Here is a 9,686-nt window from a genome sequence, read left to right as displayed (position 1 = left end):
AAGTGCTAAACCATTGCTTTTATATTTTGGCCTACAAGTTGTCTTTGAGTCCTAAAACAAAGGCTATCACTCCATAGTGTTTCTCTATAACCACCTGGTGTGCCAAGCACTCCTAGTAAGCAAGAAACTGTGTGATATACTTGTAAATAGACTTATTTGCTCCTTTCACAAGCCAACGATCTTCACGGTCTCAGAGCACATAGGTTAAAGGAGGCCAAAGTTTAGCTTCTATTCCTATAAAAGTGCCTCCGCATAGTAAGAAAGCTCAAAAGTTTGTGGTAGAGGAGCAATACATTTTAACATTGTGATGTGAGTTTATGGGAAATGCCACATATAGTGTAGAACTTTGGTAGATCAATACCTTGTTGAAGAACATGGACTTGAGCTGCAGCCATGTCAAACTCATCCACTAATGAGGTACCATGTGTATCAACACAAAACTCCCACATTACTACAAAAAATATATCCATGCCTAAACACTAAAATATCTTGATATGTTCACCTAAAATAAAGGGAAAATATATGTCCCTAGGAAAGATTCATCTTTATACTAAATAAACATTTATGTATATGAATGCTTTCTTTAATAGAGAAGTTCCAAAGAAAGAAATCAAAGGATGCATTGGAAAAATATTTCTTTCTCTGAAGCAAATTTTCCCTCAAAATTTTCTCTAGGCAATGGAAGAGTTAAAGGAAAAGAAAAAAAGGGGTAAATACTCTAAGAGTAACATTTATATTTTTTTTACCCCTTTCTATAAACTCTACCAGCAAACCACAATGATTAATAAGTAGAGATTACTAAGCTAACAAGGAAAAGAAAATCCATAATACATTTGCATACAAAAACAAACAAAGCATACAAATAAAGATTTTTTTGCATACAAAAGCAAACAAAGGCAAGAAGACAAAGCTTAGAGCTAATGCATTAAGACAAGGCAATTTAGGTAATTTGGAGGTAGTTAAGGAGCTTTTTTTTCTCTCTTGCTCTTTCCCTTTCATTTACTCTATGCCTATGCCTTTGCCAAGATGCACCGGCACTCCAAGCTTAACTCTAAAGCAATGTACTAAAGCTCAAACACCACCTAGGGCCGTGCAAGAGCAAATGCCATCACCGCCGCCTACTAGGTCGAGTGCACCTTTGTTTAGGTGGAGTGATTTTGTCCTCATGCCACCACTACAAGCTGTCAACTTCAATTTTGAAGCATCGTCTATGCAAGATCTCACTTGGGCGTTTTTGATGCCACCACACTACATCTCCTAGTCGCCTAATGCCGAGTGTTTTACTTACAAATCTCCACAGACATAAAAAATGTCTAAATAAGACGAGCATGTGGAGGAAATCTCATATGATGACAAGGAGCTTGACTATAGTGTAGTGTATGTGATCATGGGATGAGATTTGGATATACTATCATCATGGATCCTTGGAAATGTAAGCTCTTGAATTTGGATTTCCCGGGAGGTCACCCAGCCCAGTACTATTCAAACCCAAAGACGCTTAACCTCAAATATCCCAAGACCTTTAACCAATTGGAAAAGGGGGTGCACTCTTATTCATGAGCCCTTTTCCCTCTATATTTGAACCCCATGGATCGTCTCTCGAGTCGTTCCCTTTGGTTGCTTACAAGAACTTTGGGGGATAAATAAGGATAAATAGCCACTAAAGACTCTCTCATTAAGCAATTGCCCATTTTTCAGTTGGCTTAAAGGGAGAGAGATAGGGTGTGTTACATGTGGTATCGGAGCAAATGGCACGGGTTCAATTCCCATTGACTAGTGGCTATTTAAAAACATAATATACCTTTAAGCAAGGCATATTCCTACCCCTAAATTTGAAATTATATATATTGGGCATCCATGCGTATGTCCTTCTTCTTGTGTGGAGTATCCACGGATGAAGGTATCCACCGTAGGACTGCGATATGAGTGGATAACTAGTTGCTTTACATGGAATAGCTAGTCTACACAATTAAAAGATTGGTTGATTCAATGCGAAAATGAAGGTGTTGGTTCCCCTTGGCTTAGTAGAGGTTGTTAGTCAATAGTCAAAGGGGGGGTGAGTATAGCATATGTGATCATGGAATGAGATTTAGATATATTATCACCATGGATCCTTGGAACCTTGGGGGATAAATAGGGATAAAATAACCATTAAGGGCTCTCTCATTAAGCAATTGCCCCTTTTTGTAGCGCACCTGAATTTGGAGCTGAACTCCAAGCCCGTTGCGCTACGAAACGAGGGTCCGGTACAATCCCATGAGCACCAGCTCCCCGTATCCAGCACCTGCACGCAAAATGGTGTTAGACAGAGTCTGGCACAATTTTGGTATACCGGTGGCCTAACGCGAGGAGGAGGGTACCCCACCAACTAGAGCAGCGTGGAGCTTGGGCTTAGACTTAAGCCAGACGCAGAACAAAGAGCGACACAGCCTAGCGGGAGCCAAACTAATGTCTCAGGCGGTCGGACATGCATTCCAACCACTATCCATACTATACATTTAGAACCCCCCATATGTCTATATGTCTTAAATAGCATTTGGGACTGAAATGAGACCAACACAAAGGGCGTGATAGCGAGGGTGTTTGGCAGATATGGTAAGCTATCATCCAGTGATATTGAGGGACTAGTCTCAATATGCGAGGGTTCTTGTCACTAGCAAGTGCAAGGCATAACGAGACAGGAACTCTTTACCGGGCTAAGTATGCTTAGCTAATAGCATATAAGAATTCCGTCCTTATGCTTGTCCGGTTTAAGTACACTCGAAATGCCCAGTTAACTCCACTAACACAAGAGGGGCTACTAAAGGGATCCAACTATACCAATCTCCTGCCATCATAACAATAAGGAAAGAGTGTCCGTAAGGACTGGTTGACAAGTATCTTTCGATACTTGAAGTCACATTTGCGATACTCTCCCCACCTTGGGGAAGATTGACGTCCTCGTCAATGTATACCCGAGTCTAGCAAACCGTCAAGGAAACAACTCCGAAAGTTAACGAAAAGCACACTATGTGGGAAACACACCGACTTAAATGATATATGGAACGACCTCTCTTCTACGTCTAAAGACGTTAAGACTCAGACACCCTCCGACCGTCACCGACAAAGAAATGACTAACGGAGTTAGCCACCCTTGCTGCTTCGAGTACCACTAGGCTTACAAAGGAATGATACATCCCTGCCTGTAGGGACATAGGGAAAAGGCCAGAGGCCCAGCTTCCCCTGAGCAAGAAATCAACCCCATCGGAAAGATTTAGACAACTATTATAAACTGGCAGATTAAGTTGTTTACACGACCACGCCCCTTTTCAAAAGTTACGCATCGAGAGAGAGGCGAGGACTTGTGATCAGTCCATAATAGTTATCCCCATGGTTATGGATTGAACCCATGCACCGAAGTGCCAAAGTCAACCTGCCAAAACTGACCCAAGTACGAATGAACAAAAGAAACAACACTTTGATTTATAGAAATATATTACTTTATTAGTTTGCAAGATTTATTACAAGGTTTACAAAAGCTAATGTTTATTACGATTCTCATACCCCGTGACAAGCTCACGAGCATGTGTAAGATTCCTAAGAGGCTCCCAAGTTGATTCACAAGATGGGTAACCTTTCCACTTAACTAAATATTCTTTCGCACGAGCCTGTTTTCAAGATCGAGCATCCAAGAGAGCTTCAACTTCATATTCTGGTTCACCGTCCACAACATCTGGTGGCGGACGAACCATCCCATGTTGAGCAACATCCATAGTGTAAGGAGCCAAGAGATTGGCATGAAATACATTATGAATATGGGACATCTCCACAGGAAGATCCAACCGATAGGATATATCACCAATTCATTTCAACACCCGATAGGGTCCAACATATCTCAGTAAGAGCTTCCGAGATAAAGAACCCTTAATGTTCAAGTTCCAGGAAGATAGCCACACATGATCTCCCACTTGATAGGATACATCCTGATGATGCTGATCCTTATCACGTCGATACCTATTCTGAGCTTTGCCCATCGCCTCAATAGCTTTAGACCAACCTTGGCATAGCTGCTCCGCATAAGTTTCAATGGCTGGGACCAACACTTCGGTCATTAGTTTCAGTACAACGATCTGTTGAGGAACCCCACGAGCATTCCCTTGCAGCATCTCCCATGGAGAACAGCCTATAACACTGTGAAATGTGTTGTTATAACAGATTTCTGCTGTCTAAATGCTCAACCCAGTCGCGTTGGTCCGCCGCGACATAGTACCGCAGATAATCCTCAACTTGAGCATTCACGCGTTCGGTCTGCCCATCAATTTGAGGATGATAAGCCATACTAAACTTTAACTTGGTACCAAACAACTGGAACAGAGTGCCCCCAAACTTTCCCGTAAACCTCGAATCCCTATCCAAGATCATCTCTTCGGGAAGACCACGAACTCACACTACTTCATGGAAAAAGAGCTTTTCTGCTTGTTTCGCATTCACTATACCCACAGTTGGAATGAAGTGTGCAATCTTCGATAACCGATCCACAACCACCATCAAAGTATTATAACCCTTAGACTTCGGCAAGCAAGTGACGAAATCAAGTGTCACACTTTGAAATGGCCATGCCGGTGCTCAAATGCATTGCAACTTTCCAGCTTGCTTCTCAGTTCTGCACTTACATTGCTGGCATATAGGGCAGGAACGGATATAATCTGTTACATCACCTTCCATACTAGACCAGAAAAATCCCTTTTTCAATGAAGCCAGAGTCTTTTGCTTCCCACTATGTCCTGCTGCCAGAACATTATGATGTTCCTGCAGAAACAACTATTGCAGATCCTTAGAGGGAAGATACAATTTTTCTTGCTTATAGAATATAAGCCCATCTCGAACTGAGAAGTGAAGCTTTGCATTAGTGTGACTAGCAACTTTTGCTGCTTCACTACCAGGGCTTTGCTTCAACAACCCTGCATGGCATAAGATTGCCTTCGCCAATAGATCACTTCCATATGAAGCCTGAACATCCTCCAACCAGTTTGAACTAATTGCCGATATTGCCCGGAATTGAACTTGACGACTCAACACATCCGGAACAATATTGTCTTTACCAGGTTTATATATGATTTCAATATCATATCTAGCAAGCTTCTCTTGCCAATGAGCCTGCTTTGGCGTAAGCTTAGGCTGCATAGCAAAGTAGCTCAGTGTGTTACTATCCGTATAAACCTTGGTATGTCCACCCAAGTAGTGTCTCCAGTGTTCCAGGGCCGACACTATAGCAAACATCTCTTTCTCATGCGTTGGCCATCTTTGTTGGGTTTCATCCAATTTCTTGGAATAGAACGCAATGGGACAACCATGTCGCCTTAGCGTAACACCAACCGCTTTGTCACAATCTTGCTGCAACACGGTACTAATAGCATATCCAGATGCATCACAATGCACTTCGAAGGGTTTATCAAGATCTGGGATCCTAAGAACAAGAACCGTAGTCAAGATCTCCTTCAACCATACAAAAGCACGCTGGCAAGCTGGTGTCCAATGAAATAGAATACTACTCTTCGTCAACTCAGTCAACGGAAGAGCAATTCTTGCAAAATTAAGGACAAACTTGCAATAGTATCCCGCCAAACTGAGAAAGGAACGAACATATGATACAGTGGTCAGGACTTCCCAAGACTTCACCGCTTCCACCTTCTTTGGATCAACCTCAATCACGCCACCACCAACTATATGTTTGAGAAAGTTTACGCGCAATTGTCCAAAAGCGCATTTACTTTCCTTAGCATACAGTTTGTGTTCGTGCAACTTCTGAAACACCAGCTCCAAGTGTTTTAAATGATCCTCCAACGTTTTGCTGAAGACTAGAACATCATCGATATATAGGACAACAAATGTGTCTAGATAATCTCCGAATATTCTATCCATTATAGTGCTAAACGTTGCTGGAGCATTGCATAACCCGAACGGCATGACAAGGAACTTATAAGATCCGTATCGAGTCTTAAAGGCTATCTTCTCCACATCCTGATCCGCCACCCGTATCTGATGATATTTGGACTGCAAATCAAGTCGCGTAAAATACTTAGCCTTTAAGAGTTGGTCAAACAAGTCATCAATGCGAGGCAAAGGATAACTGTTCTTAACCGTGATCTTGTTGAGTGCTCGATAGTCAATACACATCCTCATGGTTCCATCCTTTTTCATAACAAAGAGAACCGGTGCTGTTAGGGCGTGGTCACCGAGAGAGTGAGAGAGAGAGAGGGAATTGTGAGACACAAAATCCCTAGGCCCCAAAGTGGAGCCGGAATGGTGCCATGTGGTGGTGGCCGAAGCGAAAACCAAACGAGCGTAACACGTTTGGACTAAAAAGCTCCGACTTGAAAAGGTCGAGAGTGGGAGTGGAACTCCTAACGAAGTGCTCGAGGAACGAGCACGAAGTGAGCAATAAGCGAGGCTCCAAAAAGGGACCCAAAAAGGACTAACACATGACATGTGGAGGAGTCTGAGATAGAGTCCGAGATGGAGTCCCGAGATGGACCCGAGATGGAGTCCGAGATGGACCCGAGATGGAGTCCGAGATGGACCCGAGATGGAGTCCGAGATGGACCCGAGATGGACCTGAGATGGAGTCCGAGATGGAGTCCGAGACGGAGTCCAAGATGGACCTGAGATGGAGTCCGAGATGGAGTCCGAGATGGACCCGAGATGGAGTCCGAGATGGACCCGAGATGGAGTCCGAGATGGAGTCCGAGATGGATCCGAGATGGAGTTCGAGATGGACCCGAGATGGAGTCCGAGATGGACCCGAGATGGAGTCCGAGATGGAGTCCGAGATGGAGTCCGAGATGGAGTCCGAGATGGACCCGAGATGGAGTCCGAGATGGAGTCCGAGATGGAACCGAGACCGAGATCGAGTCCGAGTCCGAAATCGGGACCGAGACCGAGTCCGAATACTAATACAGGCAGTTGGGTGAAAGCCCAAAGCGATCGTCCTCCAGGGGGGGGGGCTGCGGGGGGTTCCAAAAGTATAGTAGGGAGAGTGTGGGGGTTGGAGCCCAGTGGAGCCAGTTTGGCCAGGAAGGGCCAGTTTGGCCCCGGGAAGGCCAGTTTGGCCCAGGAAGGCCATACCCAGTGTTGGGTGATCCACTGGGAAGTCCAAGACTAAAGTGAATACGGACCGACAAGCGGGGTAGCTTGGTGAAGTGTTCAAGAGCCGGCTCTAGTTCCCCCGGGAGATCGACTGGCCGATGCTCCCAGTCCAAGTGTGGGTGGCACTACCTACTTGGATACCAGGCATGGCTCAACGGAACCTCGCTCTAAGCCCATGGCTAGAGCACCCAAAGGCGGAAGGTGGGGAGAGTACCCCCGAGGCTTGCGTAAGGCCACAATGTTCCAAAAGGTTGTCCCGAAGGCCCAGACTGTGGAAAGGCAGAGGAGTAGTCCTCTAGTGTAGTGACTCAGGATACAGTCGTGTGGTGAGGAAGTCCCAGAGGACCGTGGGACTTAGTGGTTGGGCCTATGGGCCTTGATCCAGTGGCAGTGTTGGCAAACACGGCCATGGCCAGAAAGGGACTTGGTAGGGACCGGAAAGGGGATATTGGGGAAGGTTATTCCCCATGTCTGTGGGCATCCTAAGGATGCTAAGGAGTGGATCGGGGATGATCCTTCATGGACGGATGGCCCAGTCTTTGAGAGATAGGGCTGTGGTGTAGGTGGTGTTAGACCACCGGTATGACCAAGGTGAATGGGCATGGCCTTAGCGTAACGGGCTGATGTTTCGGTGGTACCTTGGGGTGTCAGTCATGGGATCGGACACGTGGAGCACTTGGACCAAGTGCAAAGGTTGAGTGGTGGAGATGCCATTCTCGGGGCTAGCAAGCCCAAGTCCAAAATAGGACTTATGGAGGTGGTGAGTGAGACTCCTCGAAGTGGTCAGAGGTGTGGTTAAATGACTAAAGTATAATGGAAAATTTAGTCGCTTACAACTTGGTATCGGAGCTGTTCCTTAGTCCAACTCTTATTGGTGGCCAAGTATATCACCGCTTGTATTGGAATCGGAAGGTCCTAGATATGGACCTATCCTCGAGGAGTAGCATGTCGAAAGGACATGGCTCTCCACTCAAGTTCATGCATGAACTTGTGTACGATATGGTGGATGGAAAAAGGGCCAGTAAGGGAACGACTTTGGGATTTTGGGAACAGTATAAGGGTTTCCTCAGAGAGCTGAGGATGTGATCCAGATGAGCATTTGACACAGCAAACGAGCTAATGTAGTTGTGGTAAACAACTATAGTTGGGATCACGGGAAAGATGCAGACTCCAAAACAATAAAGGAGTCACAAGATTACCCTTATATGGTTGAAGCTGGTACTCATAAATTTGAGACCGGAATTGTTGACCGTGGGAGGTCAAATACAGAAGAGGACACCAGTCCTTGAAATGGTAGCCGAGGCTACCTCTAATAAATGCTGGAACAACCCAAGGAGTTGGGGGTGTACTTAAAGATGAGTTGCTATTCTCATCACATGGACAAGTAGTCATAAGGGGCAAAGTTTAGCCCCAAGAAAATTATCAAGTGTCAGAGTAACACTTGCAAAGATTGTCCTTGTGAGTAGGACATGAATACAAGAAGTTGTATTTCAGTGAGTTGGCACCTCTAAGACTGAGACCTTGCAGGTTGTTGGATTAGCAAAGTCCAAAATGTTGGATGACTCAAGCGGAGTCAGGGAATGGTCCTAAGGGATTGGTTGGAGCATTTGGACCGAGGTGTATGGTGCCCCATGAGGTATGGGGAGGATCATAAGATCCAAGTATGAGAACAGTAGGTATCTCATTGATGGCAGAATGTGCCATACTAAAGTTGTGGGAAAGATGTTCCCAGAAGAAAGCAACTTTGGCCCAAAGTTGGGTGTAAACACTATGGTGCGGTGCTAACGGATAGTTAGCATGAGGAACAACTATATTGGTCTTGGCAAAGACCTAGACACTAATAAGTAGTGTCATAAGGGTAGGCTCGTGGGGCTGATGGTGTGGAGACACTAAATGTGCTAAGGTGTGATACCTTGAGGTTATATTGGTGGGTTCATAAGAACCCTTTGCCAAGGGAATCCCAACGGAAGTGGGAATGGCATGGCCTAAGCTGGAAGGCATGCGGTTGGAGTGTGGTGACCCAAATAATGATGGAGGTGTGGAAGCACCAAGCAATGAGTTGTAGGACTTGACAACTATGGGGCAACTAAGCAAAAGGGGCAAGATAATTGGTTAAATGGGTAGAAGGTAGCTACCCAAGACTTCTTAATGGCATAAGGAAGTTAGATATACCTTTACGGGGGATAAATTGCTTATGTTGCGATATAGTAAATCAATGTCGTAAACGGGAATGCTTATTGTCAGGAGGCCATCATTGGGACACCCAAACACTCTAGAACACCAGGAGGTGGTGTTTTGTGTCGCAAGGGCAATAGATAAGGCCCAAGGGACTAAGTCCCTAGCGAATGATGGATAGTAGGTGCTATCCAAATGTCCAAGGTTGTGGAGACAGGAGAAGACTGTCTACCCGAATTGGACAAAGCCAAAAATGAAATTTTGGCAAGGCTAGTGATGGGCATGTAAAGGCCCATAGGCAACAACGTTAATTCCAATGTGTGGGATTATAAAGTGAGTGTGCCCAAAATTGAGGAACCATTCCCTAGGCTATCGGATAGGTTCAT

This window comes from Selaginella moellendorffii, unplaced genomic scaffold, assembly GCF_000143415.4.
Source record: "Selaginella moellendorffii unplaced genomic scaffold, v1.0 SELMOscaffold_5, whole genome shotgun sequence".
Lineage (NCBI taxonomy): Eukaryota > Viridiplantae > Streptophyta > Lycopodiopsida > Selaginellales > Selaginellaceae > Selaginella > Selaginella moellendorffii.
This window is presented reverse-complemented; position numbering follows the sequence as displayed.